The sequence below is a fragment of the Lactuca serriola genome, chromosome 3 (genome assembly GCF_051521515.1).
Source record: "Lactuca serriola cultivar US96UC23 chromosome 3, Lser_US96UC23_V15, whole genome shotgun sequence".
In the NCBI taxonomy this organism is placed as follows: Eukaryota; Viridiplantae; Streptophyta; class Magnoliopsida; order Asterales; family Asteraceae; genus Lactuca; species Lactuca serriola.
The window spans coordinates 51,157,330-51,164,587 of record NC_136410.1 but is presented as its reverse complement, the minus strand read 5'-3'; the positions used below and the strand labels follow the sequence as shown (position 1 = coordinate 51,164,587).

General features: G+C 32.6%; 1 long non-coding RNA gene across 1 annotated transcript in view; it reads left to right on the top strand.

The window, feature by feature from the left end:
* Positions 1 to 4,760: 4,760 nt before the first annotated feature.
* The window catches only part of LOC145094421 (uncharacterized), a 40,688-nt gene continuing 38,190 nt past the window's right edge, over positions 4,761 to 7,258 (top strand). Inside the window, exons 1-3 of the long non-coding RNA XR_013703335.1 lie at positions 4,761 to 4,861; positions 5,455 to 5,511; positions 6,000 to 6,089. This is a non-coding gene — a long non-coding RNA (uncharacterized LOC145094421). The remainder of the gene's footprint in view (positions 4,862 to 5,454; positions 5,512 to 5,999; positions 6,090 to 7,258) is intronic.

Genomic DNA, 7,258 nt, shown 5'->3' with positions numbered 1-7,258 from the left:
CTTTTTGGGTTTTCATTCTCAGTTTGGGCCTTAGGTTGAGTTTTCCTCATTTGGGCCTTTTTGGACCATTAGACTTATGATTTGGGCTTTTGGCTAGTGCCTTGAGTTCTTTGGATTTTAAGCCCACGATGGGGTTGGGCCCAATTTGGAAGATTGGGCCATAATTGGGCTTTAGATTGTCAAATAGAATTTAGGCCTTCATAGTAGTTGAGTTGGGCCTTGGTCTTGGGCTATGCTAAATAAAGGGTAAAATGTTTTTTTTCCCTGATGATGGGCCCAATGGATTAGACTTCTGATTATGAGTTGGGATCAAATTAATAATTGGATGTTATTGATACTGATAGCGCATGGATTTATCAGGTCAACAACTAGAGATCTTTCGAGAGATTCGACAACTTAAGGTGAGTCTCCTCACTATGTTTAGCGGGTCGAAGGCACCAATGGCAGCCCATGGTTTATTATGTTTGGATTCTAGATGTCTGTGTGGCTGTTGCATAAGTTATGTGTTTACATGTTTACCAGGCAAAGCCCGATGTTGGGTGGCGCCTGATGTCGGGCGTAGGCCCGATGACCATCTTTTATGTTATCTATTTTTGAAATCATTGTTTGTGTTATGTGTGTATGTGCTTACCGGGCAAGGCCCGATGTCGAGCGGGGCCCGATGATCATTTTGTATGCTATTTATCTTGTGATTATTGCATGTGAATATGTTGTTATGTTTATATGCTTATACGTATACCGGACAGGGCCCGATGTCGGGTAGGGCTTGATGACTGACAATTATGTATACTAAGTGGGGCTCGATGCTGAGTAGGGCCCGATGATACGGGCATTATATGTTTGATATATATGATATGTGGTATTTTGGAGAACTCACTAAGTTTTGTGCTTACGGTTTTCGGTTGATGTTTGAGGTACTTCTGGTTTGAAGGGGAAGAGCTCGGGATGATTGTAGAGCACACACCACCGTGTTATGCATTTTATGATTTAATCTAATATTTTATGATGTATTGATACACCTTGGATTCTATGATGATGTTTGGGATTACTGTTTTGTTAATTTAAAAAAAAATGAAATTTTTGGTCTTATTATAAAGAACTGTTACACACTGACGGTTGACCTTGAGGGTTGAATTTTGATTTGTGGATTTTGTTTAGTCATTAATGTCCTAATAGGTAAATTAAGTATTTTCCTCGTGTGGTTATCTAGGTGGCGCTAACACCTGTTGTGGAATTTTGAAGACGTGTCGGCTTTTAAGCTGCTTTGCGAGGCGAGTTTGCTCAATATATTGTAGGACACTAGGGATTGTATGTGCTTGTAGCTTTTGCGACTCCTATTGTATGTGTTGTATGCCTCTATGCCCATTCGTTATATGTATGTGGGATAAAATAGACCCGGGGGTGAAATAAACCCGGTACAACCTTGTGCTGACATATGAGTTGAAATAGACTCGGGGTTGAAATAGACCCGGTACAACCTTGTACTAACATATGAGTTGAAATAGACTCGAGGGCGGAATAGACCCGGGGTGAAATAGACTCGGCATAGCCTTGAGCTGGTGTATATGTATGGTATGTGATATTTTGGGGAACTCATTAAGCTTTATGCTTACGGTTTTCAGTTTATGTTTCAGGTGCTTCCGGTTCGAATGAGAAGAGCTCGGGATGATCACATTGCACACACCATTATTTTCCTCTTGTTTGACTTTGATGTACTTTTGGGATGTTTATTGATATACTTTGAATACTTTATGGTTTTAACAAACATATTTGGATGATGGTCTATTCATAATAATAATAAAAATTGGTTTTGAGTTTTGGAACGTTATAGACTGAACCCATGGTCTTCTAGACTAAACCCATGGTCTTCTTGTTAGAAACACTTTGTTAGCCACCATGTTAGCCGAGTAAGTTAGCACCAACTTGTCCACCCTAATTTTATTTTATTCATTAAATCAAAGAACCACCATTACACAACAAAGAACCACCACCATCACCCCACCATTATTACCCATTGCTGCTAGAAACCAACCACCACCACCACTAATACATGTCATCCAACCACCATCACCTACAAGTCTTCTAGTAAAACGACCACTAAACACCACCATCACCGATTCCAATACCACTAATACCATCACCACCATCGCCAATACCAACACCACTAATACCATCCCCCACACTATCCCCAACAATACATCACCACTCACCAATGCTACACCAACAAACACTGCCTAAAATTGTCGTACAACACCATCACATTCAAATATACACCGAAGATCAAAACCAAATTCAACTCCTAAATATAAATATCAAAAGCAAGATCTTGTACATAAACAAATTTCAAGCACAAATCAAATCCATAAAACCTAATTGAAAATAATAGTGAAGTTGAGGGGGGGAGGGGGTTGAACATTAACAGGAAAGTGGAGTCGGTGACTGTTTGATGAATTTATTGTGACGTTGGGGGTGAATGAGGGGATCAAGGATAGAAAGTAAGGCTTTTTGTCGAGTATATACCAAATCTACTAACTTTTAAAAATGGTTGGGTTGATTGAGAAGTAGTGGGATGAGAAGAAGAGGAAGATAAAGGATGAGGAGGCCGATAGTGGTTGAGCGGCGGTGATTGAAGCAAAGTTTTCCCACGACAATAATGAAGGCGGGAGTGTCATGGGAAGGCAAAGGAGACGTGGATGGTGGTGAGAAAACAGCGAATCTTGGTAAAAAAAATGACAGTGTCCTGTCCGACAAGGTGTTGCCGAGGTCGGAGCTGCCAAGAGGGGATAAGAGAAAGTATAAATAGTTTGTCGGCCTAAGCCTATAGAGTTTGTATCCAGTAGTTTGTGAAGTTAATACAAATGGTACTTGAAGTTAATGATATTATAAAAAAAAAGAAAGAAAGAAAATAAAAAGGATATAATGTTCATTTCACATAATTTAATGGATAGGTATGACACAACTAGTCTTAGGGACGAAACGTCCAATTTTTGGAAATTATATAGACTAGCCATGTCAAAAAAAATTAAAAAGTTAGGCTTAAACTGTAGATTTATGTGAACCATAAGGGCCAAAATTGCAATTTAATCTCCAACTTATTGATTCATTTATTGACATGGGTGCATGTCTAAATGGTTGTTTTTCTTGATTTACCTTCTTCAAGTTTTCAAGTTTTGGGAAATGCCGAAATGGCTGATCCATCATTTGACAATCACAATTAGGAGTAGTGTTGGTGATTCCAAATCGAACTTGTCAATCTAATTTGGTCCTAACCCAATAATTAGTTGGGTTAATTTTTTTTCTTTAACTAATTTTATGTAACTACTCAACTAGTGTAATTAGATGTGTTGAGTCTCAAGCATTCTCATTCAACGGTCTATCAATGCTGCCTTATTTAGTTCAAAATTACTTTCTTTCTACTAGTTCTTACATAAGCAATTTGCAGGAAGTAAACGAAGTCTTTCCTTCCGAAATCCACTCCTGAAGTCACGTCTTTCAGTACTGGGACTGAAGTCAAGTACTTTTGAGTTGCTCTTTGCCCAAAGCCCTCTTTCCGACTTAGAAAGACCAACTAACAATAGCTTTAGCATCTCTTGAGTTGGAAAGGTCTTTATAGAGCTAAGGGGAAGGTTTGGAACCCTAGTAGCAGAATGGTTGCAATTCTTTGATTTCAATCGCCAACCTTTTAAAGAATTTTAAATATTTTTAATTTATATTTATTTAGGATTATTATGTAATTAATATTTTAATAATAAAAAGCTTTGGAGAGAAAATTAAAATATACTTGATACAACTAAATACTAACCCTAATAACATACAATCCTACTATTAACCTTATTATCATTTTTTTTCCACATTATGATTGATCCTAAACCTAACGTCCACGAAGTCACACAAGTGGTGGAAACTTATTCCAATCTTGAACTCTAATAATCGACCTCCCTTTGCTTCTCTTTCATCTTACTCTCGACACCCACTTAGTTATGACTCACTATTTTTAAAATTTTAATAATCATGGACCTACAATGACTTTCTCGAAAAGGTATAAGTTATTACAATAAATACGATCAAAGTTTCAACAAAAATCGAGCCGCTAAAAGTGAAAATCAAGTTGCATAAAATTTAGAAATTAAACATTAGTAATGTTTTGTAACACTTGAATTATGTTTATATTTTGGTTGTATTATTTTCAAATTTGAACGTTGATTAGAGTTTATAAGTTTTATGCAATTTTATTTAAAGATTATAGAAGGTTTATTTATTTATTTATTTTTTGAAAATTTAAATAGATCAACCCATTTATTAAATAAGTTGGGTTGAAAAAAATAAAAATAAACATATCAACCTAATTTCAAACAATTTAATAAAAGAATTGGAAACGATCAAACCCAATCCATTGCCACCTTTATTCACGAGCAATGTTGTCTAATATATCTTAGATTGCTTCAATATGGAATTGGAACTTTAATATCAAGTCTGGGTAATTAGATAATTACATTAACAAAATATATATTTCGTTCAAATATAGATTATAGATTTTATTTATAAAAAACAATTACAGTAATTTTGCATTATTTTTACAAGTTAAAATTTAATTTCCAATTGCATTGTTTAATTAAAAAGAATTAATGAATCTAAAGTAAAATCATGTTATATTACGATATTTAATTAAGGAATGTAAAATAAATGAGACTAGTGCAACGGTATAAAAAGAAAAATGGAAACTACGTAATTTAGACGCTACTCCCCCAGTCCCCACGAAGCGTATATATATTCATTCAACCTTTCTTCTCTTCAGTTTACAGTGACGACGATTCTCTCCGACCTTTCTTCTCATTCTTTTCAATGGCGACGATTATCTCCGGTAAGTTTCTTCATCTTTGTCCTTGTTTCTGTTTTCTGTTCGTTTTCTTCTTTTGACCAACTGACGCCTCCACTTAGTTTCTCCATACTTTCGTTTAATGATTCCCAGACACCGCCAAATTCTCCTTTCTCAAAGTCTATTTAAAGCCGACGTTCTTCTATCCTTTAACCAAATTAAGAACCCTAGAAAAATTGGGAAAACGAAATTCATGTTCGATTTTCATCAATTTTCCTTTTGCTTTGAAAACATTAGTCAAATCTGTTTTACTTTGAAACAATAGAGTCGTTTGGTTGGTTTTTAACTTTGTTTTGTTGACTCCATTCCTCTTTTTATATTATGAGTCGTTTGAGGGTTTTTCATCACAGTAATTTTGGGTGGGCTCTGGACATGAGGGAGTAATTTGGGGTTTTTTCATACATGATCTCCAATTTCCATAATTTTTGTTAATTGATCGACTTTTATATAAAATAGGTGGAGTGGATAATTCTAACAAATTAGTCCATATTTATTGAACTTTTTATAGGTAAAATACTCTCAGGATTTGGCATTTAAGATGGAAATCATACCTTAACGTATATTTTATGCATTTTCAGATTGGAGTGTATGCAAAATCAATTGGGAGTTCATCATGAAGGAATTTATTAACTTATGTGAGTTCTTTGTGCTATTTTGTTCACTTTCTGTATTCTATTTTCAAATTCAGTTGTCCTATATTTTATAAGAGTAAGTCTACCAATGATGTGCTACTGAGACATGAGTTGCTTAATCATCACTATCTATATGACATTGCTTCTCTGTTAAGTAGTTTATATAAATAACCAACTTAATAATCACTATCTACATGACATATGCAACTGATATCAACACATTTTAATTCCTATAAAAATATTGTAATTTCAAAATCTAACAAAATCTAGCATTATACTCTAAAAATCTAACCTACGAAGATTAAAAGTTATGAGGGCAACCTATCCTTGATTTGTTTTGATCCTTGTAGTCTATATTTCATGTTGTTCAATGTTAATAATGCAAATAACTTGTCTTATCTATTTATTACTTCACTTTTCTCATTTCTTTTGGAGATAATCATTGTATTATTGTATTCTAAAATGGAACTTCTTGACATAAACTTGTACAGTTGCTTTGTAAGATTAACTAAATGAAGGAAACTCCAAACAACATATAGAAAGAAGAGGAGCAAAACATGGACTCACTTTGCTGGTATAAGGTAACATCTTCTTTCCTTCATGATTATTTAACATCAATGTCATGCAAGTTTTATCATCTCAAGTCATTTTATTTTCAATCTTTTTTCCTAATAAGGCATCACATTTTGAAAATTGGTCCATACTCTAAAACTTTTTCGTATTAAGATATTATAATTTCAAACTGCATTTTACTTTCAATATTTTATGAATTAAGGAATCATGCTTTGAAAAATTCATTTGACTTTCAATATTTTATCTATTAAGACATCATACTTTGCAAAATGTATTAAACTTTCAAACTTTTTCACATTAAGTCATCATACTTGGAAAATTGCATTTTTCTATCAATTTTTTCATATTAAGTCATCATACATTGAAAATTGCATTTTTTTTTATCAATTTTGTCATATTAACTCACCATACATTAAAAATTGCATCTTATTTTCAAAAATTTCAATTTTTTTACCAATTAAGACATTATACATTACAAAATTGCATTAAATTTTCTAAATTTTTCATATTAAGTCATTATACATGGAAAATTGCATATTTCATTCAACTTTTCATATTAAGTCATCATACTTTGAAAATTGCATTTTTCTTTCAATTTTTTCATATTAAGTCGTCATACTTTGAAAATTGCATTTTTCTTTCATTTTTTTTTTTACCTAATAAGACATCATACATTACAAAATTGCATTAAACTTTCAAAAATTTTCATATTAAGACATCATCTTTTGGAAATTGCATTTTTCTTCCAATTTTTTCATATTAAGCCATCATACTTTGAAAATTGCATTTTTCTTTCAATTTGTTCATATTAAGTGATCATACTTTAAAAATTACATCTTATTTTCAAAATTTTCAATTTTTTTTACTACAAATTATTCATTACAAAATTGCATTAAACTTTCAAAATGTTTCATATTAAGACATCATCTTTTGAAAATTGCATTTTTCTTCCATTTTTTTTACCTAATAAGACGTCATACATTACAAAATTGCATTAAACTTTCAAAAAATTTCATATTAAGACATCATCTTTTGAAAATTGCATTTTTCTTCCAATTTTTTCATATTAAGTGAGCATACTTTAAAAATTGCATCTTATTTTCAAAATATTCATTTTTTTTACATATCAAGACATACATTACAAAATAGCATTAGACTTTTACAATTTTTCATATTA